Genomic DNA, 25,351 nt, shown 5'->3' with positions numbered 1-25,351 from the left:
AACAGTTGATTCTGCTCAGAAGAAGCATGTGCATAGAACAAGAAGCAATGGTATGAATAGATCAAAGAGATACAGAATGGTTTAAAATCAGGCAAGGTGTGTGTCAGAGTTGTATCTTCTCACCATACTTAATCTGTATGCTGAGCAAAGGTGATGGTTAAGATTGTGTGTCGACTTGGCTGGGCCACAATTCTCAGTGTTTTGGCAGTCGTATACTGTTGTGATCACTTCCTGTTGAGATTTGATATGAGATCATCCCCATAATGGGATATGCTGTGAGTAGCCAGTCAGCTGAAAGGGAGATTCCTTGGGTCTGTGGCCTGCATTAAATATAGGGGAACATTCTGGCAAGGCTTGTGGGCTTTTACTTGTTCTGGATCCTGCAGCTTACTCCTTTTCATCTGACCTCTGGTTCTTGGGACATGAGCTAGCAGCCTACCTGTGGTCTTGCCTGCCAATCTTGGATTTATCTATCTTCACAGCATGTGTGCAAGAGCCCTGCTCTCTGACCTGCAGATCTTGGGTTTGCTGGCCTCTGTGGCTACATGAATCAGGAGAAGCCTCTATCCTGACCCGTGGACTTGGGACGTTCTAGCCTCTACAACTGCGTGAGCCATTTCCTTGATATAAATCTCTCTCTATATATATTTATACACTTCACTGGTTTTGCTTATCTAGAGAACCCAGCCTAAGACATTTGGTACTGAGAGTGGTTCTAGAGAAACAAAACTGTAAGGATGAGTTTTCTAAATTGGTTCTCAAGTCTGCTTAGTCTTAAAGATGTTGATGACTCTGCTCCAGTAGTAAAGAGGGCACTGTTAATCCATGGCATAAGGTGGCAATTCAAATTCACAAAATATGACCACCAATAGATCAGGTACTGGTGAAAGGTGAGGCTCTAAGTGACAGCATGTGTGATACCTTTCTACAGTTTTGTCAGAATGAGAAGTATAAGGAAGCTAATTGGTTGATCCTACTTTTGCTAGACAAACTAGTGAAAGAAAGAGATGAGCTCAAGGCTTCAGAGTCAAAGCTCAAGTATCGCATAAACGACTTCAAATTTTCCACTTGTGCTTTGAAAAGAAAGCGTTAATTCTTGTAGTAATATAGTATTATCGAAACCCAAACCCAGAGTTTTGTTGTAAGAGTGCCTGAATTACAATGCCAGCTCAACTGCCAACTTCAAGGATTGTCTGAAGTTAAAGTAAGAGCATTGATTGGGAAGAAATGGGATCCTGAAACTTGGGACAAGGACATACAGGCAGATAATCAGGAAGCTGGAGACATCGAAGCCCTAAATTCCGTTGAATCACTCCTGCCAACAGAACCAGCACTCTCACTCCCATCTGAAGAGATTACTCCTTGTTTGTCTGCTAAACTACCCAACCCAGTAAAACCATTAGCTCCTCCACTTCCATCTAATGAAATTAACCCAGTTGCATCTAAAGCACCTTTTTCTGAGCCATTGCCTGGGGCATCGCCTGAGGTAGATGCTTTACAGGACAATGCTGAATGTTCTCAAAACATTTCCCCACTGATTTTGGTTTCCAGACCTATAACTAGACTTACGTTCCAATGAGCCCTAAAAGATGAAGTACAATGTGTGACCCAGGAGAAGTTATGCTACACTTCAAAAGAACTGCTTGACTTTTCTAATATGTACAAACAGAAACCTGAGGAATATGTGTGGAAATGGCTATTAAGGATGCGAGATAACGGTGCAAGGAATGTAAAGATAGATCAGACTGAGTTTACTGATATGGGCTCACTAAGCACAAATTCTTCAATCAATGTTTCTTCTCAAGAAGTTAGGAAAGGATCTAATAGTTTATTTCGTTGGGTTGTTAAAATGTGGTGGTCTAGACTAAATCAAGTTGAAATACCAGACCTGCCTTGATATACTCTAGAAGAAGGTATCCAAAGGCTTAGGGAAATTGGCATGCTAGAATGGATTTATCAGGTTAGACCCACAGACCCACACATGGAATCCCCAGAGGGCACGCCTTTTACCACAACGACGTGGAACAAATTGTGAAGGGAGCCCCAGCATCCTTGAAGTCTGCTGTGATTGCTATTTTATGTAAGACTGGGAATTGCCCTAACTGAATTAAGACACCTAAATACGACAGGGAGCCCTGGTGGCACAGTGCTTAAGAGCTCCACTGCTAACCAAAAGTTCAGCAGCTAGAATCCACCAGCCACTCCTTGGAAACCCTAAGGGGAAGTTCTATTCTGTTGTATAGGGCCACTATGAGTCAGAATCAACTCGACAGCAATGGGTTTGGCTTTTGATTTTAACTACAACTGGGTTGATTGGACCACATGGTGGTAGGGGCCAAGTGGCCACACTCAATCAACAAAGACAAGGTGGGCGTGGTTACCGTAATGGACAGCGGAGTCAAAGCAGTAATCAGAATAGTCTGACTCTTATGAACTTAGGGCGTTGGCTACTTAGTCATGGTGTCTCTAGGAGTGAAAAAGATAGGAAATCTACTAAATATTTACTTGATCTGTACAAGCAGATGAATTCTAGGTCAAACGAACAGCAGTCCAAAACTAATCTCCAGAATAGAGAGTCACCGTACCTCAATCAATTCCCAGACTTGAGTGAGTGTAAAGACCCACAACCCCTTGAATGAAGAGGAGGTTGGGTCCCCTTGAGGAAGGACTCCAATACACTGACAATAACTTATACTGTTAATCTCTCTCCCAGCCTTCCCTAAAGGGATCTGCAGCCTTTTACTAGAGTGACTGTTCACTGGGAAAAAGGAAATTATCAGACTTTTTGGGAATCACTTGATACTGGCTCAGAACTGACACTAATTCCAGGAGACCTAAAACATCACTGTAGTCCACCAGTCAGAATGGGGGCATATAGAGGTCAGGTTATTAATGAAGTCTTAGTTCATATCCATCTCACAGTAGGTCCAGTGGGTCCCCGAACCCATCCTGTAGTGATTTCCTCAGTTCCAGAATGCATAACTGAAGTAGACATACTCAGCAACTAGCAGAACCCCCACACTGAATCCCTGACAAATGGATTAAGGGCTATTATGGTAGGCAAAGCCAAGTGGAAGCCATTAGAACTGCCCCTACCTTGGAAAATAGTAAACCAAAAGCAATACTGCATTCCTGGAGGGATTACAGAGATTCCTGCCTCCATCAAAGACTTGAAGGATGCAGGGATGGTAATTCCCACCACATCCCCATTCAACTTGTCTATTTGGCCTGTGCAAAAAACAGATGGATCTTAGAGAATGACAGCAGATTATCAAAAACTTAACCAGGTGATGGCTCCAATTTCAGCTGCTGTTCCAGATGTAGTTTCATTGCTTGAGTAAATTAATACATCTCCTGGTACCTGGTATGCAGCTTTTGATCTGGCTAATGTCTTTTTCTCCATACCTGTTTCAAAGGATCACCTCTTTAAAGTGTTAAAAAGCAAAGATGTCACTTTAAGGACTAAGGTGTACCTGACCCAAGCCATGGTGTTTTCAATCGCCTCATATGCATGCAAAGGCTGGACAATGAATAAGGAAGACCAAAGAATTGACATCTTTGAATTATGGTGTTGATGAAGAATACTGAATATATCATAGACTACCAGACACTTGGAAGAAGTATAGCCAGAATGCTCCTTAGAAGCAAAGATGATGAGACTTTTTCTTACGTACTTTTGTCATGTTATCAGGAGGAACCAGTCCCTAGAGAAGGACATCATACTTGGTAATGTAGAGAGTCAGTCAAAAAGAGGAAGACCCTCAACAATCCCCTTTGTGTAGAAGCCATTTTGAATTGGGGTTTTCATTTACATGAAACTCAAGGCCGTCTTACTGGTCCTGATGCCCATGAACTTTTCTTTTGTGCAGACTTTCTCCTACCCTCACCTCTCCTTCAGGCTTCTCACTTTTACGGCTGAGGATATGCATCTTCCTTCATGTCCCCTCTGCCCATACTCTCACAAACACTTTGGTGGTCTGTTTATGTTATTATCAGAAGAGGATTTACCATGAAGCTAATAAAGTTTAAGCGCAGGGCTCCTCACAAACCCCATCTGAAGATCTAGGAGGTACCTTGTTGTTATTGTTAGGTGCTGTCCAGTTGGTTCCAAATCATAATGACCCTATGTACAACAGAATGAAACACTGCCTGGTCCTGCACGATTCTCACTATCGTTGTTATGCTTGAGCCTATTATTGTAGCCATTGTTGTTTGAATACTGTTGTTTGAAAGCTATAAAAATGTGTATGTGTTGCTTTTAATTATTTAATGTTAGTCTTACGTGTTTGGATGATGAGATTATAGGCTATTTTTCATTCTATTTTTGTATATCTGTTTTTAAAAACAAACAAATGCTATGTTTAAATGTCCTTTTTGCATGCTTGATATGCCTGTATATGTGTAAAAGAATATTAAGTTAAAGTCAACTATGAGTTAATCTGTGAGTTGATTCTCATCACAAGGTGTTTGCCCATACTCCCTTGAGTGATGGCATCCATTAAGAATTTAAGATATTTTTCATTTTTAGGGGCATTGAACATTTCTGGATATACCCTCTATCAGCTATGTTGTGAGCTCCTGGAGGAAAAACAGTGTGTCTTAAGACTTCACATTCCCTAAGGCACCTGTAATAGCAAAGAGCTCATTACTGCTGCTCAGGAAGTAACTGAGGATTAACAGCTGGCTCCTGCTTTGCTTTAGGGTGCTTCATTTTATCCTCTTACATCCTCTTATTTTTTTACTCCCATTGAATGTAAAGAAGAAGTAGCCTGCTTCTCATTTCAGTTGAAAGTAAAGAATATATAAATCTCAAGATGTTGGTCTGTATTGAAAATTCAGTGCAAGCTCACATGTTGCATTTATATGTCGGCACTAATTTCTAACAATTGTAACAATCTACAGAAACTGGTTGCATTAGGAATCTGAAGAAATTTGTGAAACATCATTTCTAGAAAGATGTATGTGTTTACATGTAAATGCAACACATACACACTCACACACTCATTAAAAACTTTCAGAGTTCAATGCCATTTCTGTAATCTCTCTATGGACTACAGTCTAGATTTGAAGATATAATTATTATGAAGATGTCAATACTACCCAAAATGATCTATAGATTCAATGCAATCCTGATGAAAATTCCAACAGCCTTCTTTAAAGAAATGGAAAAAACAATCCTCAACTATATATGGAATGGCAAGAAACTCCAAATAACTAAAGCAACGTTGAAAGAGAAGAACAAAGTAGGATGACTCACACTTCCTGATTTTAAAATACATTATACAGATTATGTTAGTTATCTAGTGCTGCTATAACAGCAACACCACACGTGGATGGTTTTAACAAAGAGAAGTTTATTTCCTCACAGTTAAAGTAGGCTAAAAGTCCAAATTCAGGGCATCAGCTCCAGGGGAAGGCTTTTTCTCTCTGTCGGCCTTCTTCTCTTCAGTGTTCCACCGCACTATGAGCTTCTCTGCACAGGGACCCCGGTCCAAAGGATGCGCTCTGCCCCTGGCACTGCTTTCTTGATGGTATGAGGTCCCCCTGTCTCACTGCTCACTTCTGTCTTTTATATCCCAAGAGATTGCCTCAGGACACAATCCAGTCTTGTAAATTGAGTCCTGCCTTACTAACACAACTGCCACCCATCCTCCCTCATTGACATCATAAAGGCAGGATTTACAACATATAGGAAAATCACACAGTACCAGGAATCATGGCCAAGCCAAACTGACACGTACGTTTTTGGGGGGACATAATTCAATTCATGACACAGATAGAGTAGTCAAAATACCTGGTACTGGTATAACAATGGGCACACAGACCAGTGTAATAGAACTTAACTCCAGAAATAAACCCACACATCTATGGTAAACTGCTATTTTACAAGGGTGCTAATCCATTTGATGGAGAAAGAAAAGTCTGTTCAATAAACGGTGTTGGGAAAACTGGATCTCCACATCCCTCACACCGCACACAAAAACGAAATAAAAATGGATTAAGGACCTAAATGTGTGAACTAAAAACATACAATTCTTAGAAGAAAATGCAGGGACAATGCTGTTGGGTCTAGCTTTTAATAATGGATTATCTAATATAATAACAAAAGCACAAACAGTAAGACTAAATAAATAAATGGGACCTCATAAAACTATAAAACTTTTGTTCATCAAAAAACTTTACCAAAAAATTGAAGAGACAAGCCAATGACTGTGACAATATCTTTGGGTAACATATATCCAATAAAAATCAAATAACCAAAATATATATAAAATTTTGAAAACTTGACAACAAAAAGACAAATAACCCAATCATAAAATGGGCACAGGACTTGAATAGACATTTTACCAAAGAGGACATTCAAATGGCCAACAAACATACGAAAATATGCTCAGTGTCATTAGCCATCCCATGCACTGCCATCAGATCACTTCCGGCTCATAGCAACAGAGTAGAACTGCCCCACAGGGTTTCCAAGGCTGTAAATCTTTATGGGAGCAGACTGCCCCACCTTTCTCCTGCAGAGCGCTGTGCTGGTGGATTTGAATCGCCACCTTTCTGTTAGCAGCTGAGCGCTTTAACCACTGCATCATCAGGAGCTCCTCATTAGCCATCAGAAAGATGCAAGTCAAAACCACAGTGAGATATCACTTCACTCCACTAGGATGGCTAAGATTAAAAAAAACAGAATATAATAAATGATGACAGGGATTTGGGGAAATTAGAATCCTTATCCATTGCTGGTGGAAATGCAAAATGGCACAGCCGTTGTGGAAAACAGTGCGGCAGTTCCTCAAAATCTAAAAATAGGACTACCATATGACCCAGCAATTCCATTCCTAGGTTTATACCCAAAAGACTTGATAGCAGAGACTCAAACAGAGACTTGTAACCAATGTTCATTGCAGCACTACCCACAGTAGCCAAAAGGTAGAAACAACCTAAAAATGCCCTTCAACAGATGAAAGGTTCAACAAAATGTGGTACATACATACAGTCAGTAGGAGAAATAAAGTCTTCATACGTTCTACTGTATGGATGGAGCCTGAAGACATTATGCTGAGTGAAACAAGTCAATCACAAAAAGACAAATATTGTATGATCTCACTCATATAAAAAGAGCAGATAAGGCAAATGTATAGAGACCAAAGTTTATTAGCAGTTATGGGGCAGGGAGTAGGGGGAAAGGGGGGTTAACAATGATGGAAAAATCACATTGATTAAGGGTAGAGTTAAACAGCCGATGGTTGCAATTGCTGTCAGTAAGTTGCACACCTGTAAAAAGTTGAACTGGAAAAAGCTCCTGTATACGTACAACAATGACAGGGGGGAGAAAAAGAGTAGCAGCTGAGGCTGCTCATGTACAACAAAAAGACTCATGGGATTTGGTTCCTTGGTTTGGTGGTTTAGGGTCATGGTTTCATGAGACATCCCAGTTAATTGGCCTAATAGGGGTGTGTTTAGTGTTTCTTTTCTACCTCCTATTTCATTGCATAGTGCCTGAGGTCTTAAAAGCTTGCAAGCAGCTACTCAAGGCACAACAACTGGACTCTATTTACCTGGAGCAAAAGAAGAAAAATGAGTGTCAGGAATAGAAGGAGGATATGGAATGTGTGACTAATTGCCTTCATGAACAACTGCCTCTTTTTGCCATGAGACCAGAAGAACTGGATGGTGCTGGGCTGCCATTACTGAACATTTTGATGAAAGATTTTATAGTAGAATTCTGATCAAAAAGGGGAAGATACAGAACAGAATTTCAAATTTTCATGGACTCCAGACTTTCTGGAGCCATAGAGCATAGATAAACCTCTGAAACTATTGCCCTGAAATAATCTTTAAATCTTAAGCCAAAACTATCCCTGAAGTCTTATTAGAACCAAACAATAATTTAGCTTTACTAACAAAGAATGTCTGCCTTGAGCATTGTGCTCTTTCAAAACCTCTCTGTATGGGATCAAACTGACAACAGCAACTCGAAAGATTACATAGAAGACTTAGGGGACTTTGAGTTTATGTTAACGAGGGAGGAACAACTCAGAAAAGGAGGATAAGAAAGGTTACACAACTCAAAGAATGTAATCAATGTCACTGAATTGTAAATGTAGAAGCTGTTGGATTGGTGTAATCAATGTCACTGAATTGCAAATACAGAAACTGTTGAATTGGTGTATGTTTTGCTGTATATATTCTCAACAACAACAAAATAAATACAATTTTTGAAAAAGGAAACACTGGTCTGGAAACTGCAAATTAAATAAAAGAAAGCGTACTAAGAAATATGTGTAAAGAATTTACAAAATAGATATTTCTTAGTTTGTCTTCAGTGGTGTTATTTCTGATCTAAGAGCTTTGAGGTTAGTTTTTATGTTCTCTCAAATGAAAATTTTCCCTCTGGGTGAATGAATCTGAAATGTCTTGAGACAATGGTTGAGGTTGCAAAATTCTAGTTTGCACACTGTGTGTCTTCTTCACAAAGATTAATTGTGCTTTATGTGCAAGTCCACAGACCTGGACAGTCCATTTTGTAGGAGACCTGTCTCTTACAAACTGAGTACATTTGGACCAACACAATGGGTCACCTACCTTGGGCTGCATTAACTTCTCTGACTCTCAAGTTCTTGGAACAAGGGCTTACTTCTGTAGTTTCCACCTTCCAAAACAGAAATCCAAAAGTAATTAGTCAAAAGGCAGGGAAAAAAAACATTCTCCACCATTCCAAACACAAGGAATAGGATGGCTGATGGGACAACATTTGCCATTTGAGATAACTAGCAATTACATGTTCATATACATGAACAGTAAAGAAGTAATCAACAACAGGAATGCTGAGGTTTCAATTATTTAAGTATCAGATGTTAACTAGTCCATAGTAATTTGGTAAGAATAGCACTGGATTATTGAATTCCTACTAAGCACAAAACGTTGTTCTGAGTACTTCATATGCCTTACCGCATTTAATCCTCATGAGAAACCTTGGAGACAGGTATGAACATCCTCACTTGGCACAAAAGAAACGAAGGCTTAGAGAGATTAGCTAAATGGTCTGAGGTCACACAACTACTAGTTAACCAGGATTTGGACCCAGATCTGTCCTACTCTAGCTCTCATATTATAAGTTACTGCCCTCTAAATATGGTCTACATTACATTAATTACTTTTTACCACTTTACTTTCTTGCTCTTCCTGCTCTTTAAGATTAATGGAGAAACTATATATGACCAATCTGGCTCCAATTTGGAGTTTGTAAATTAGGGTATCATTGATGGAGAGGACAAGGGGCAAATGACATAAACAGAGCAATAAAATGATGAAGAGAAAAATGAGTCAATTTTAACCAACCATTCACTGAGCACGTATTTGGGGTCTGTTTTACTCTTTGAAAAGTATAGACCTGCAGGCAATTTAAACACTGGTTATCTAAAATGGGGGGAGATAAAGACATGAAGTGGCTGGATTACAAGTTTTCTTGAGTGTGCTTACACGCAAAAAGAGAGGGACAAGGGAGGATCTCCACTGAATAGATTTGTCTTTTCCTGATGGGTCTGGGGAAGGGAGGGTGGGGAAAGATGCTGATAGGATTATATGACTCAGTTGTGAGTGTTGATTGTTAACAGGGTTAATTGTTATTGTAAAAACTGTAATTGTAGATGCCCTTAAGTTTAAAAGAGTGGACTAAGAGGGAGGCAGTGCTGGACTCAAGTACAGTGGCCAAACCTAACGTCCCTTAAAGGTTTTGCTATGCTGAAATCTCGTGAGGCTCAGAGCAAGAGAATAATCCTCTCTCAGTTAAATTTTATTAGACATCAAAAAGGGGGAAGCCAAGATAACTTTTGGAGAACCTGACCAGATCAGATGGACAGCTGCAGCAGACCTGAATGGCTGGTACTTGAGTAACCTCACCCTGAGGACTCTTTGCCCTATTAAAGAAATAATTGTTAATTACTGTTTCAGACTCATAAAATGATTAGGAGGGGGAAGTTATCCTCCAAGTATGAAAGAACCATGGCTAGAAAAGCCAGGTGGTGGCCTGTGGTGCAATAGTTAGCTTTCATGTGGCCATTCTCACCATGCTCTTGCAACTCCCATCCAAGTGATTGGGTGGGATGGTGCAAACAGGAAAATTGTGGCCCACCAAGGGGATTGATCAGTTTCACCATAACACTAGGCTTAAAAGAGAGCCAATTCCAGATCAAAGAGAGGATCTCACCACCACCAAGAAAGAATAGCCAAGAGTCAGTCGCGTCCTTTGGACCTGGGATCCCTGTGCTGAGACACTCCTAGACCCAGCAGACCAACAGAGAGCAAGCTGTAACACAATAAACGGCAAGATCATGAGGAAGTAGTGACAGAGACATGGCAGCAGCAGAGGCAGCAAAACCAGGAGAGTGGCAGGAGACCAGCAGGAGATGGCATGGTAAGCTTCCCAACCCATGGAGTGAGAAAGCTGAGTACCTTCAAGGAGGAGGCTTGCTAGAGGAATAGGGTGCCTCTGGGCATTTGGTGGAGCCAGGTTTGCTGGATTCACTGAGTTATAGCTGAATGCTTTCAGGCTGAGGCTTACTCAAGGCACTTATCAGCAGAGCTAAAAGAGTTTTATAACACTTGCCTGAGCAGGGCAGAGGCCGAGTGCCCAGAGAGAGGCATGCCTGTGAGCACAACTGGGAAGAGATTGTCCTGATGGAAGAATTGTATCCTGAGCATTCCTGAACCTGAATTGTAACCTGTTACTTCCCTAATAAACCCCATAATCACGAGTATTGTCTACGAGTTCTGTGTGGCCATTGCAATGAATTATCAAATCCAACAGAAAAATAAAGTGCCATGGGAGGGATGGTTGGTGTCAGAATTGGTAAAGATGGCAGACAGAAGAGGCATGTCTGACCTCTGCCTCTTGGGAATCAGCCTTGGGCTGTTGATCTTGATTCTCCTTCCCCTTGTGAAGTTAGAGGAGGTCAGATGCCACTGCCATGCTATTTTTACAGGAACAAATGAGCTAATGTTTTTGAAAAGGGACTTTGATACTGTTGTTATCTAATTATTGCTTATTAAAATACACACAAGAGAAGAAAATGAAACACAAGGCAGCATTCAACACACCTCCAATGTGAGGCACAACAGTTACTCAGCAAGTGTTTAACCAACTCTTAAATGCCTTAAAAAAAAAAAAAAAGTTGCCATTAAATCTATTCCAACTCATGGTAACCCCATGTGTTTCAGAGTAGAACTGTGCTCCACAGGATTTTCAATGGCTGATTTTTCAGAAATAGATCACCAGACTTTTCTTCCGAGGCACCACTGGGTGGCTTCAAACCTCCAGCCTTTTGGTTAGTAGCCAAGTGTGTTAACCATTTGCACCACCCAGAGACTCCTCTGAGTGTCTTATATGGTGCTAAGACCTGGGAAAACCCACATGAGACAGGGCCTCCTGTAAATACAGTCAGATAGAGAACCAAATTACCTAAAACTATGGGAAAGGGAAAGACAAAATAATCCTATTTGTAGAAGATTTTCTCATATATCTAGAAAGCACAAAAGAATCAACTTAAATATTATTAGAATCAATACAGGTGTTCAGCATCATGGCTGAATCGATGGCAAAAATTGAAACATTATTAGCTTTCCCAGATACTAGCAAAATCCAATTAGAATTTATAAAAGGGAAAGTAATCCCACTCCCAACAGCAACAAAATGTCTATCCACATCCTTAAGAAGAAATGTGCAGGTTATTCACAAAGAATAAGTAAACTACTGGGAAAAGAGATAAAATGGCCTTTAGGATTTTTCTGTATGGGAAGAACAAATAGTGTAAACAAGTTAATTTGTTTAAAAATAATCTACAGATTTATCTCAATTTCCTTTTAGTACCATTTTAATAATTTTGAAGATGGCAAAACTCATTTAGAATAATAGAGAAATAGATAAGAACATTTAGAAAAATACTTGTCATGCCTGATATTAAAATGAATTATAACATTAAAATAATGTGATAATGATGTAAACTAAATGCTGAACACAGATCTGTTTTATGTTCCACATCTTGGTCATCCATTCATACCTTCTTTCAAGAAATGTTGCCTACTGTGTGCCAGGCATGGTGCTAAGGGTTATAGAGCCTGAAAACTTTGATAAGGAGTGGGCAACACAGAGGTGTACCTATCGCTACCTAGGAGGATTCGGGGTGTGGAAGGTGGGAGGAGGTCTTTCTGCAGTTGAATCCACCTGTGCTGCTATTATAGAAAAGGGATATAAATGAGGAAGGGATTTGGGTAAGACATTTGTTATGGATGGAATTATGTCCCAAAAAAATATGAGTTGTAAATCCTAACCTCTATGACTGTGGTTATAATCCCATTTGGGAATGGGTTGTAGTTGTTATGTTAATGAGGCAGGATTAGTGTACAGTGTATCTTGAGTAAATCTTTTTTGATATATAAAAGAGATTAAACAAGCTAGCAGAGCAAAGATGGGAAAAGAGATATGTCAAGCCACATGAAGATTGCTCAGGAGCAGAAGCTCAGAAGAGACAAGGGCCTACCACCAGAGTTGACAGAGAGAGAAAGCCTTCCCCTAGAGCCAGCACCCTGAATTCAGACTTCTAGTCCCCTAAACTGTGACAAAATGAATTTCTGCTTATTAAAACCACCATTTGTGGTATTTCTGTGTGTTAGGCTGGGTTCTCTAGAGAAAAAAAACCAGTAAAGCAGATATATATATATATATATGTAGAGAGAGAAAGATTTATATCAAGGCTCATGCAGTTTTTAGAGGCTGGGTAAAGTCCCAAGTCCATGGTGGCAGGAAAGAGGATTCTCCATATTCACGTAGCCACAGGGGCTGGTGAACCTAAGATCGGCAGGCCAGAGAGCAGGATGTAGCAGGCTGTGAAGAGCAATGAATCTCAAGGTTGGCAGGAAGCTGCTGGCTCAAATTCTAAGAACCAGAGGTCAAACAAACAGAAGCCAGCTGCAGAATCTATAACAAACAAAAGCCCTGGCAAGGCAAACAGAAAGGAAGTAGGTGGAGAAGGGCAGAGAGATGAAGGCTAAGGGGGCGATGAGCCACAACAGACCCCACTCCCACTGGTACGACTCAGTAGATTCCATCACAGGAATTATCACATATCAAATTTCAACAGGGAAGTGATCACATTATACAACTGCCAAAACACTGAGAATCATGGCCCAGCCAAGTTAACACATAATCTTAAACATCACATTCTGTTATAGCAACACCAGATAACTAAAACAGAATTTGGTACTGCAACAGTGGTGTGCTACTCTAACAGATAACTAAAATGTGGAAGCAGTTTTGGAATTGGGTAATGGGTAGAGGGTGGAAGAGTTTTAACATGCCTAATAGTAAAAGCCTAGATTGCCTTGAAGACACTCTTGGTGGAAATATCAACATCGAAGGCAATTCTGGTGAGGACTCAAAAGAAAGTGCGAAGAGCTATAGAGAAACTCTCTATCATCTTAGAGATTACGTATAGCACCAGCAACAGAATGTTGCTAGAAATGTGGGCATTAAATGTTCTTCTGGTGAGGCTTTAAAAGAAAATGATGAACATGTGACTGGACAATGGAGGAAGGGTGATACTTTTTATGCAGTGGCAAAGAACTTGTCTGAATTATGTTCAAATGTTTGGTGGAAGGTAGAATTTGTAAGTGATGAACTCAGACATCTGCTGAGGAGATTTCTAAGCAAGATCTTAAACAGGCCACATGGTTTCTTCTTGCATTTCTAGTAAAATTTGAGAGGAAAGAGATGGAATTAAAAATGAACTGTGCGAAATGAAAACAAAAAGATTTGGAGAATTCTGTTGTATAAACAAAGGACATGTATCCTAGAATGTTCACCAAGGACGTAGCTACACAATCTTTTGTTGAAGAGATTAAGCCTATGACTGATGGATCTAACCAACTACCACAGCAGAAAACCAATCAGCTTAGACTGAAGAGGACAAAGAACGAAAGGAAAGAACACTGTCTACTTCTTGGAATTCTACAGGCAGGAAACAAGCCAAAGGAGCTATATTTGTTGTCCTCCAAGAAAAGAAAAGCACCATCCCAGGAGCAGCTCAGAGATCAGCAGAACTACTGGAAGGAGCACAGGAAGCAGGGCCTTCTTGGTTTCAAAGGGTGGAGCCACAGTCTCCTGGATCTTAGAGGGTGAGGCCACAGCCTCCTAGGTTTCAAAGAGTCAAATCTTTGCCAACTCAGTTCTAGAGTGTTGGGCTACCATTAAGGTGTGTCAGGGGGATGGGGCCACAACCCAAAGCTGAGAGTGTGGGGCTTCCATCCCCAAGATGCAGAAGAACGGGGCCTGTGAGGGCTGAGGGGGTGGGGTCACCACTCACATGGACTAGGAAAATGGGGCAGTCCAAAGCCAAGGAAGCAGAGTTTCCATCTCAATGGGCCTAGAAGTTGGAGCTGAAACCCAGGGCCAAGGGGCTTCCACCCAGAGTCCAGACGGCGTGGCCAACACCCAGGGTCTGGAGGGTGGGGTCATTGCCAAGATGGTCTCAGAGAACAAAGGATTATTTTCAAGCATTGAGAGCCAAAGTAAATTGTTCTGCTGTATTTTGGACTTGCTTAGTGCCAGTTATTCCTTCTTTCCCTCCATTTTCTCCCATTTGTAATGGAAATCTCTACCTTGTGCCTGTGCTACCATTGTACTTTAGAAACAGATAACTTGTAATCTAGATTTCACAGGTTCACAGATAAAAAGGAATTTTGTCCCAGCATGGAATACACCTAAGTCTCACCCATATTTGATTTAGATGCTTCAGAAGATGAGATTTTGGATTTGGAGTTGATAGAAGACTTCTGCGATGATGTGATGGGGTGAATGTGTTTTGCATATGGCAAGGACATTAATTTTGAGGGCTTAAGGGGTGGAATGTTATGGATCAAATTGTGTCCTCAAAAAATATGTGCTGTAAGTCTTAACCTTTATGCCTGTAGTTATAATCCCATTTGGGAATGAGTTGTCTTTTTAATGAGGCAGGATTAGTATAGGATGTATTTTGAGTCAATCTCTTTTGAGATATAAAAGAGATTACCATATTTTATGCAAATAACACACCTTTTGTGTTTGTTTGCCTCCCCCTGCAAGGTATTTTCATAAGCCAGCTATGCTCTTTTCTTTTTTTTTTTTTACAGCAACATGTGGAAGAGGATTGGCCTGGCGCTGCTTGTGAGGGTTCCTTGCAGAGGAAGGGTGCAGTCAGGAAACAAATGCAGAAAGCGTGTGTTTTTGCATAAAAATATGGTAAACAAGTGAGCAGAGCAAAGATGACTGAAGAGAGACACCAAGCCAAACGAAGATCACCCAGAAGCAGAAGCTCAAAAGAGAAAAGGACCTTCCTCCAGAGCTGGCAGAGAGAGAAAGGCTTCCCCTAGAGTAGGTGCCCTGAATTCGGATATTTACCCTCCTAAACTGTGAGAGAATGAATTTCTATTAAAGCCACCCACTTGTGGTGTTTCCGTTATAGCAGCACTAGATAACTAAAACAATGTTCCAGACTCAGAGTCTAGAAGGGAGGCTGATAAGGGTATAGCACACTCAAGGACCTGCAAGGAATCCATTGGAGAGTCATGATGTGGGAAGTGTCAGCTGGAAGCGTGAGCAGTGTCCAGCGCACAGAAGGCTGGTGAACCATACTAGTGAGGTCGTGACTCCTACAGATTCAAAGCAGAAAAACAAAATATTTGAAGACATATTGGAGAAACATCACTGTGAACACTGGGACAAATGAACAGGAGAGGGGGGATATATAAGATATGGAGTGGTCTGGGTCACACTTTTGAGTTTCAGGAGATTAGGATGTCAGGAGGTTAAGATAAGGAGTCATGTTTATAAAGCAATCCCCTTCATGATTCAACCCAGCCTTCCCGGCCTGCCTCTAGCTGTGGGGCGGTAAGGAGGTCTGTGAATTTCAATCTCAGATGCAAATGCTACATGAGAAAACAAGACTTCAAGGTCTTCCATCCATTGCCAGTTATTCACATACTTGAGAAACTTAAAAAGTCCTTGGCCTTTGATTGACTCCTCTGAATGCAAAAAAGCCCCAATATCCATGAACACTGTTGTACCGCCCCAACATTAAGGGATGAGCGTGGGGTCTTGCTCTGCCTCACTGCACTTTGAAGTTTGAGTCATATGCTCCCCAGTATCTCATTTTACAATGTGAAGGGTACAGTCTGCAGATAGCAGTGGGAAAAGATTCCTCAGGGAACTGGTGTCCTGATTCTCCCAGCATTCTGAGAAGTGGGAAATCTGCAAGAACACGAGCAAACTACAATAAGAGAACTCTGTATTCTTATCTGCAGTCTACACCTCAGAAACACTCTGTTGAAACAGTTTCACAACTCTTGAAGAGGGGATATGAAATAGACTTGGAACCAGACCCGGACTGCGAAACTTGAAGATCTTGTCCCAAAAACACACCTAACTTCCCTATTCATACCAGGGGTCCCATCATTCCTTCAGTGAGAAGGTATTTTTAACTAACTGTTCACCACTGTCCCATTATAAAGGAGATAGATAGGGGTTCAGGTAGGTTGAAGAAGGTGGAGAGGGGAAGGCAGGCTGTGGTTAGGAAAAGCAAGTTAGGAGACAAGAGTACCTTGGCAGACAGAATGTGCAGGACACAGCACAAGCTAACAGATCGGTGTGGGTCACAGAGGAAATGTTGGGAGGTATAAAAATGCCACTGAAAATGTAGTTAAGCTCATATAATGATGTGCTCTTCACTCCATGCCAATGGTTTTGAATATCAGCACACAGCCTTCACTTCCTAAAGACTTCCATGGAACACCAGTGCCACACAATGATTTAAGGAAGGGGCCTCTACTGCCAAAATGTGTGAGAAATGTTGCACATTAAACTCCCGTTTTTGGAGAGTCACCATGCCTTTCTCCAACAGACTAAAAGCTCTTAGTAATCTTCTACAGCAATGAAATATATTTGATTTTGTTAACTAAGCCATTTCCCAAAACTGTTTGATGGTAAAACTTTTTTTAACATTAAATATATTGACTAGTATGCAATTAACTATAATAACATATTTTTTAAAGTGTTCCTGGGATCACACTCTGGAGTATGAGAGCAGGTAGCCAGTGGAGGCTTGAAAACAGAATATGGCATGATCTTCTGTAGTTGGGTGAGTTGAGTTCCCAATTCTTCACCCTTATCTGTGTTCATTCATTCACCTTGTAACTTTGCAGGTACTCCCACCAGAGATGGGGTATTATGATGATGATACTGGGCTTGGTCAACGGTGTCTAAGTGGACACATTGCATGCAAAGCCTTGAAATGCACCCAGAAATTTTGCAATTGCCATGAGAACATGGCCTGTTTAGGTCATTGGCCCAAAGAGTATGAGAGACACAGGGAGGCAGAGCTGAACTCAACCAGCAGCTTGAAACCAAGCCCACAAAGCCCAGCCTAGATCAGCCAACCTGTGGCCACCCCTCAGACAAGTGATGAAAATAAATGATGGTTGCTTTAAGACACTGCATTCTGGGGTAGTACCTTATGCTATTCATTTTAGAAAATAAACCAATTTCTGGATAAAAATGGTGAATCAAATCCCTACTTTGTTATTTTTAGTTACCATTGAGTCAGCTCTGATTTTGGCAACTCCACAAACAACAGAATGATACATTGCCTGATCCTGCACCATCTTCACAATCATTAGGATGCTTGAGTCCATTATCGTGACCACTGTATATTTTGAGTGCCTTCCAACGTAGACAGCTCATCTTCCAGCACTATACCAGACAATATCCTGTTGTAATCTATAAGCTTTTCATTGGCTAATTTTCATAGATCATTAGGCCTTTTTTCCCAGTCTGTCTTACTGTGGAAGCTCCACACCACCCATCTGTCAGCTGGTTGTACTCTGGTGGCTTGCATGTTGCTATGATGATGTAAGCTATGCCATCAGTATTTCAAATACCAGCAGTGTCACTGTTATGGATTGAAATGTGTCCCCTAAATACATGTGTTGCAAATCCTAAACCCTATACCTGTGGTTATAATCTAGGGAATGGATTTTCCTTGTTATGTTAATGAGACAGTGTTAGTGTAGGGTGTGTTTTAAGTCCATCTCTTGAGATACAAAAGTGTAGACTAAGCAAGCAAGCAAGTAAGCACAAACAAGGACAAGCAAGGAAGACACATGCCACAATGTTGACCAAGGAACCTAGGAATAAAAACTGAAAAGAGACAACGGTTTTTCCCCAGAGCTGACAGAGAGAGCAAGCCTTCTTTTTCCTGAGCTGGTGCCCTGAATTCAGACTTCTAGCCTCCTAAACTGTGAGAAAATAGATTTCTGTTCATTAAAGCCACCCACTTGTGGTATTTCTGTTATGGCAGCACTAGATAACTAAGACAGTCACCCACGGTGGACAAGTTTCAGCAGAGCTTCCAGACTAAGACAAACTAGGAAGAAAGGCCTGGTGATCTATAACTGAAAATTAGCCAATGAAAACCCTATAGATCACAACAGAATATTTTCCAGTATAGTGCTGGAAGATGACCCTCTAGGTTAGAAGGCTGTAATGAACTCAAGAATGAGGATGGTGTGGGACGGGGCAGCATTTTGTTCTGTTGTACACAGGGTCATCATAAGTCAGAGCTGACTCAACAACAACAACACAAAATATAGAGCCATAACCAAACAAAAGGAAGTGGGGGAGGAAGCAGCCCTTGGAAATACAAAAGCAATGGGGCTACACATCCATCACAATGGCTAACAGCACAAAAGATGAGGATGTGGAGCAGCTAGAACTCTCATACATTGTTGGTGGCAGTGTAACATGATACACTCAGTTTAGAAGTTTCTTATAAAACCAAACATACATCAACCCCATCATTCATTTTGGGCGTAGATACATAAAGCTATGTTATGCTTTGTTAATTTTTTTTTTTTTTTTAACAAACCCAGTGAAAAGTCTTAAAGGGAACTGAGACTCAGGGTGCCTCACTATGGAGTTGTGGTAAAAGTGTAAGCTCGGGAGTTAGACGAGCCTAGTGGTTGGTCCTGGGAATGGAGACTAAGAGATGCAAGAGATATTGGAGGCAAATTTTCCAACTGGGTATGAGACCTAAGTGATACAGCCTCTATTCTGAACACCTGGTTGTGCTGATGTTATCAAATGAGATAATGAATTCATTTCTGGATGCGCTGGACTTGATGTAAGCTTTGGACAGCTGGGTGGAAACGTCCAGCAAAGAGCTGGAATACAGATCTGAAGTTTGGAGAGGGTGGAGATAAAATACATCCAAAAGATGCCTGAAAAAGACAGCTTAGTAAAATGCAAAAACACTCTATGTCGGAGGGAAGGAGAATAAACTTTGGTAAACTCATCATTGTATAAATAAATCATTTTATTAACTGATTTGAGATCAATAAAAAAAATTAGATCATTTTACAAATGAAAACTTTGAAGCTTGTAGAAGTTAAATGTCTTGCCCAGAGTACCAACAAACATATGTCTCATAACAACCTTGAAGCAGATGGGTCCACTCTGAATCCTTTCCACCTTCCTACTTAGCAAATCTGTCTTTGAAGAAGTACTAGCAGAATGTTCCTTAAAACAAAGATGGCGAGACTACATCTCACATACTTTGGATGTGTTATCAGGAGAGATCAGTCCCTGGAGAAGGACATCATGCTTGGTAAAGTAGAGGGTAAGCAAAAAAGAGGAAGACCCTCAAGGAGATGGATTGACAGAGTGCCTGCAACAATGGGCTCAAGCATAAAAATTGTAAGGATGGTACAGGACTGGGCAGTGTTGCGTTCTGTTGTACATCGGGTCACTATGAGTCAGAACCGACTTGACAGTGCCTAACAACAACAACTTTGCCACATCAAGTCTTTCCCCTGAGTATTCTAATCACAAGGAAGGGCATCAATGTCCACTTTCTCAATGTGATAGAAGCTGAGGTTTACTCTCAGAACATCATCAGACGCCGCAAGGACTAAGAAAGCCTGAGTTCAGCTCAGTGAGTTAGCTCACAGTCTGAGATGAGCCAGAAACTGCTAATGCGACCGTCTCCTTCTTTCCTTGCAGCAGATTTTGTGTGTGAAACATGTTAGAGGGGTTTGCAGAGATACTACTGTCGGTGTGTGTGGCAAACCTCACAGCTGACACTACATTCTCTTCCAGAGGCAACTGATGGCTCTGTGAATGAATACGGAAGGCTTCCAGGTTGTCAGTGGAGCAAAGTTGATGTGTGTCCTTTCTAAGAACCCTCTGTTGTTAGGCCTCTGTCTCTCTTGGCTACAAGCTCAGTTCCCCCTGACTTACCATCATGAAGCAGGAATTGTTTTTCCATATGTTATAGGTCAGTTTGAGTTTTCAGAAGCTCTAAAGCAGCTGAATATGGCCATCACAACTATTAGAGGAAGACAGCTGACATTTCAAAATGCTATCAGAAATCTTATTTCTATGTGTAGCCCAAAGGTCTTTTGGAAAGAGACTGCTACCAAGTATTGCATGACAATTTCATCCAAATATGACAAAAGACCCATGCTCTGGAGATGCTTTTTATTCTAGAGCTGAATTTATCTGACAAATTATATCATGATATAAATAATATGTGATGTCCTTACATAATTAATCAAAAACCCCTTTTCTTTTTCATATAATAAAGAACATTTTTAAAAAGGAGAAAATTTTTGAGAAAGAGGCCTGTAAAAGAGCCTATGTGGTCACTGATTCCTATTTTTTTTTCTCTATATTTGTCCTTTTCATCTACTTCCTTTGTTGTTTTTTTTTTTTTCCTCTTTCTCCTTTTCCTAGTCTCAGTGAATAATCAAAAGTTTTTGTCCTCAACTAGTCTATATTTTGATTCTAAAAAGCAGAACACACAGACGTCTTAGGCAAGCACACCTCTTGCTCAATGTACGATCTTGGGAGAGATTCTTAGTCTTTCTGAGTCTCGTTGTCCTCGTCTGGAAACGGCTGCATCAGTCACAATGGGCTGGGTTATGCTGTGGTGACATACTAACCCCAAACCACATTGACTCAACACAACAGGATTGTCGCTTGCTTACTCCTGAGATTCACTGTGTGGGAGTCGTGGGGGTTCCACTCTATGGGGTGCTCATTCTGGGCGCAAGACTGATGGAGAAGACATTGTTGGGGGCAACATCAGGCCCCAAAGCAGTGAGCAGGGGCTCTTACAGGGGCCACTAAAAGGAATACGAATCACTTCCTCTTCTATATTATTGGCCAAAGAGGAAAGGGAAGCACAATCCCATCTCATACTGATGAAAGCAAACAGAAGTATTCACAGGACACCCCTAATGGCTACCACAAATGCCCACTTAAACAAGCCAGGTGGACAGCTGCAGTTTTGCAGGCAGCACAGGGCTACAAGGCAAGCAAAGGCAGAACTCAGAGTCCACTATCTCTCTGCTCATCTCTTCCCTTCCCTTGGACACCTTTGACACAGGGGCCGTAAAACCATGTGACTGGAGTACGATGAAATGAATTGTAGGATTCTAAAAAGTCCTTAGAGAATACAGAAAAACATTTTACGCAGTCTTTGGGGTAGACTAGTATCTCCTGGATACACAAACAATTACTTACACTTTTCATCCAATTCAGCCTCCAAGTTCACCAAGATGTTGTTGTTAGTTGTCATAGAGGCAGCTCCAACTCATGGTGACCCTGTGTACAACAGAACGAAATGTTGCCTAGTCCTGTGCCATCTTCAGAATCATCATGTTTGAGTCCATTGTTGCCACCACTGCGTATTTTGAGTGACTTTCAACCTAGGGGGCTCATCTTCCAGAACTATAATGGACAATATTCTGTCGTGATCCATAGGGTTTTCAGTGGCTAACTTTCAGAAGCAGATCACCGGGCCTTTCTTCCTAGTCTGTCTCTGGAAGCTCCACTGAAACCTGCCTACCATGGGTGACCCTGCTGGTATTTGAAATACCAGTGGCGTAGCTTCCAGCATCATAGCAACACACAAGCCACCACAGTACGACAAACTGACAGAAAGGTGGGGTCACCAAGATTTGTTGTTGTTGCTGTTGTTAGCTGTCGTCAAGTCGGCTCTGACTCATGGTGACCTTAGGTATAACAGAATGAAACATTGCCTAGTCCTGGATCCCCAGGTGATAATCTTCCATTGAACACCATTTGTGACCACCCTGGGGTGCTGGCATTTTCCTTCTCTCTTAGCCAACACGTTGTTCACTCGAAAGGAAATGAGCTTCATGCCACCTGTGTCTCATTTTCACTTTTACCTTATTTTACTTCTGGGCCTTCATGCTGTTGATTACCTTCTATTTACTCTCTCGTTTCCTTTTTATTCATTTTAACTATTTTGGGTGATTTTCTGAATTGCAGGAAGTAATTTGCTTCTTGTTCCTGCAGTTTCTACAAAATATTTTTCTTGTTTAACATTTAAGTGTATTCCTTCACAAATCAAAGTTTCTGAATGCAGATGTACGGCAGTCTTCAGGCTTGTCATAAAATGGGCCTGACACTATCACTCCTCGTGTGGTCTGTGCTGAACATTGATCAGGGGCTGGTGAAACCTAGGAGTTCTCAACCTTCTGTGGGCTTTAATTCTAGTTTGGAGGGTGAGGTATTAAACAGGCAACAGAAACCCAGAAGGCACATAGAAGGGATGTCAATTCCCACAGAGGGCTAGGGGAGGAATGCAGGCATCACGGCAGCTGTGGTAGAGGCTGCAGTGTGCTGGCAACTTCCCCTTGGTCCTCACTACATTGTGCCTAGCAGCACACCTTCCAGTGCCAGCATCTGCATCAGTGTACCTGTGCGTGTGACAGGCCAGAAGTGCTAAAGCATGAATGCCTTTGGCAGCATCTCTCTACAAACAACTGACACCAGCTGGCATGTTCTACACCATCTCCCAGGATGGAACCCCACTTCTCCACAGCAGTACACTGATTCTTAACAGTCCCTGTATTGGCTGCCTTCTTTCCCCTGTCACATTTCCCCACTCCTCCAGTAGTTCTTGGGACTGCCTCTCAAATAAAACCACTTACAATTGCATCCTTGTCTCAGGGTCTGCCTCTGGAGAACCCAAAGGAGACAGCCACCTTCCTGAGAATACACTGTCTGCTGAGTCACAAAGGATGAAAAGGGATCAGTGAGACAACATGAGGGGAAGAGAATTCCAAACAGAAGGGCAGTATGGGCCAAAACACTAGGTGTGAATCAGTGAAATGTTCCCTATAAGGGACAACGATTCTAGAATTTTAAACGGGCCAGTCACTGAGCTGCAGCTCAAAATCAGCTTAACTGTGAGCCACCATCTAATCAGTCAAATGTCCAAAGGATTTGAAGATGGCAGACATCTGAGACATCTAACTTCGTGGCAGGGGCGTGGACTTTTGATCCAGACTACACAGGTTAAAATTGTGACTCTGCCATTTACAAGCGGTGACTTTGAGATATTTCCCTAGACCCTCTGTGCCTTAGCATCCTCATCTGTAAAATGGGGCTAGTAATAGTACCTACTGAATACTTATTGTGAGGATATAATGAATTAATGAATGCTATGTTCTCAAGATAGTTGTCACCACGTTGATTCCAACTCATGGCAATCCCATGTGTGTCAGAATAGAACTGTACTCCATAGGGTTTTCAATGACTGATTTTTCGGAAGTAGATCACCAGGTCTTTCAACTGAGGAGCCCCTGGGTGGACTTGAACCTCCAACCTTCTATTCTACTTCTAAAATATCAGCCATGGAGCACATCATCCACCAGGGTGGAGGACGAGGCCAGGTCCAGGGAACGGAGGGGCTGGACAGCTCGACCCAGGCAATGGGCATCCCCTAGCTGTGCAAACAGAGATTTGGGCTGGGGAAACTCAGGGATGCTCTTTCTCCTGGCTGCACCAAGGTCTCCGAGCAGGACGCAGAGGCCTAGGTAAGCAAAGCCACAGCTGCCTGCAGCCCCAGCCCCATTTCACCTTCAGCCTGGCACTGCAGCCACCTGAAAGTGGTGAGTGACAGTCAGTCTCCAGCAACACACTTGTCTCCAAATGCCCACCAGCAGATCCCTTTGAGCACTTTAGTTCTACCAAAAAACATGACAAAGGGGGCAGAGCCAACACGGCACTATAGACAGAAGCACCACGTTGTCCCTCCACAGTAACAGCCTGAAAAACTAAGTAAAACAGAGACAAACATCTATCCTGGAACCCTAAGCATCAAATGAAGAGATAAAGAACTCGACCAAGCACCAAATGGAATAAGAAACTGACAGAGAACAGAGATCAAGGAGAGTTATGAGCAGAGGTCCCCTATCAGCTAACGCAACATGCATCCACCATCTTGGACTCCTGTCAGAGATCAGCGGTCAGGGAGTATGGAAAAGTAGATTCACAGAGTTCCCAGCAGGAGACAGTGCACCCAGTAAACAGCAATACACGCTTTCCCACCCACTACTCTTCCTCCCCCTGCTCGACCTTTGCCACTTTCCCACTGGCCAATCCATGGCTTCCCAGAGGGCCAATTTGCTGCCTCCCAGCAGGCCGATCCACTGCTTCCCAGTGGGCCACGACCACAGCATTGGAGGCATTGTTTCTGTGCCATGAGAGTTCACCCTGCCCACACCAGCTGGCTTCTTCCCTGCCATTTCTTTGTTGCTGGTATTGCTTTTTTCAGTCTCTTTTGGTTTCTTCCCTGCCTCTCACCTCCTCCCCGTCCTTTCTTTCAAACACCTGACTCCGTGTGCAATCTTTGCTTCTTCTTGACAGGCTGTGAAGCGCTGCTCAGCTGGGGAACTACTTCCCCAGTCCACTTCCTCGGCCCACGCAGCCATGCTGGTTGGATCTCTGGGGGCTTTTTTTTTTTCTTTTTTCTTTTTGGTTTGTTTGTTTTCTCTTTCTTTTTTCCTTTTTATTTTTCTTCATGCCTTGGTTACTTGTCTCTTTTTACTTACCTTCTTATTTTTTTTCTTCCATTTTGTTTTCTCCATTTTTTGGTTTTCTGTCTCTCCGCTCCAATGGCAAGCTCCTTCAGCACTTTTTTCTCCTGTTTCTCTCTGCTCTATCTCTTCTTTTCCATACCGAACCTAGCTCCATACATGAAACCTCCTCCTCACTCTCCCTCCTGCCTATCTGCACTTTGTGTTGAACATTGCACTCCCAAGCAGCGTAGGCAAGACTTACTGGAATCTGCCCTGCACTGACTCCTGGCTCATCATGTCAGCTGAAATACGTGCCACAAACAACCCATCCGAGCCCCTCCCCTTCAGCTGGACATGCCCTGCTGTACCATTGCTGAGTGACTGCCCCTGCTCATTGGACAAGGAAGTGAAAAATATTGATTCCAAAGACAAG

The 25,351-nt window shown here is 41.9% G+C and overlaps 1 long non-coding RNA gene across 2 annotated transcripts in view; it reads right to left on the bottom strand.

Annotated features, from left to right (window-relative positions):
- Positions 1-8,589: 8,589 nt before the first annotated feature.
- Positions 8,590-25,351, bottom strand: part of LOC111819383 (uncharacterized) — a 58,192-nt gene continuing 41,430 nt past the window's right edge. Inside the window, exons 4-5 of one of the 2 annotated variants that reach the window (XR_002823036.1) lie at positions 21,611-21,691; positions 8,597-8,653 (exon numbers count right to left, since the gene is read on the bottom strand). This is a non-coding gene — a long non-coding RNA (uncharacterized LOC111819383). Of the gene's footprint in view, positions 8,654-21,610; positions 21,692-25,351 lie in introns of both variants that reach the window. The other variant, XR_002823035.1, reaches the window with a different exon arrangement.

This window comes from Trichechus manatus, unplaced genomic scaffold (assembly GCF_000243295.1).
Source record: "Trichechus manatus latirostris isolate Lorelei unplaced genomic scaffold, TriManLat1.0 scaffold00441, whole genome shotgun sequence".
NCBI classification, from domain to species: domain Eukaryota; kingdom Metazoa; phylum Chordata; class Mammalia; order Sirenia; family Trichechidae; genus Trichechus; species Trichechus manatus.
Note: the sequence above shows the minus strand (reverse complement) of the source record. Positions and strands in the feature narration are given on the sequence as shown.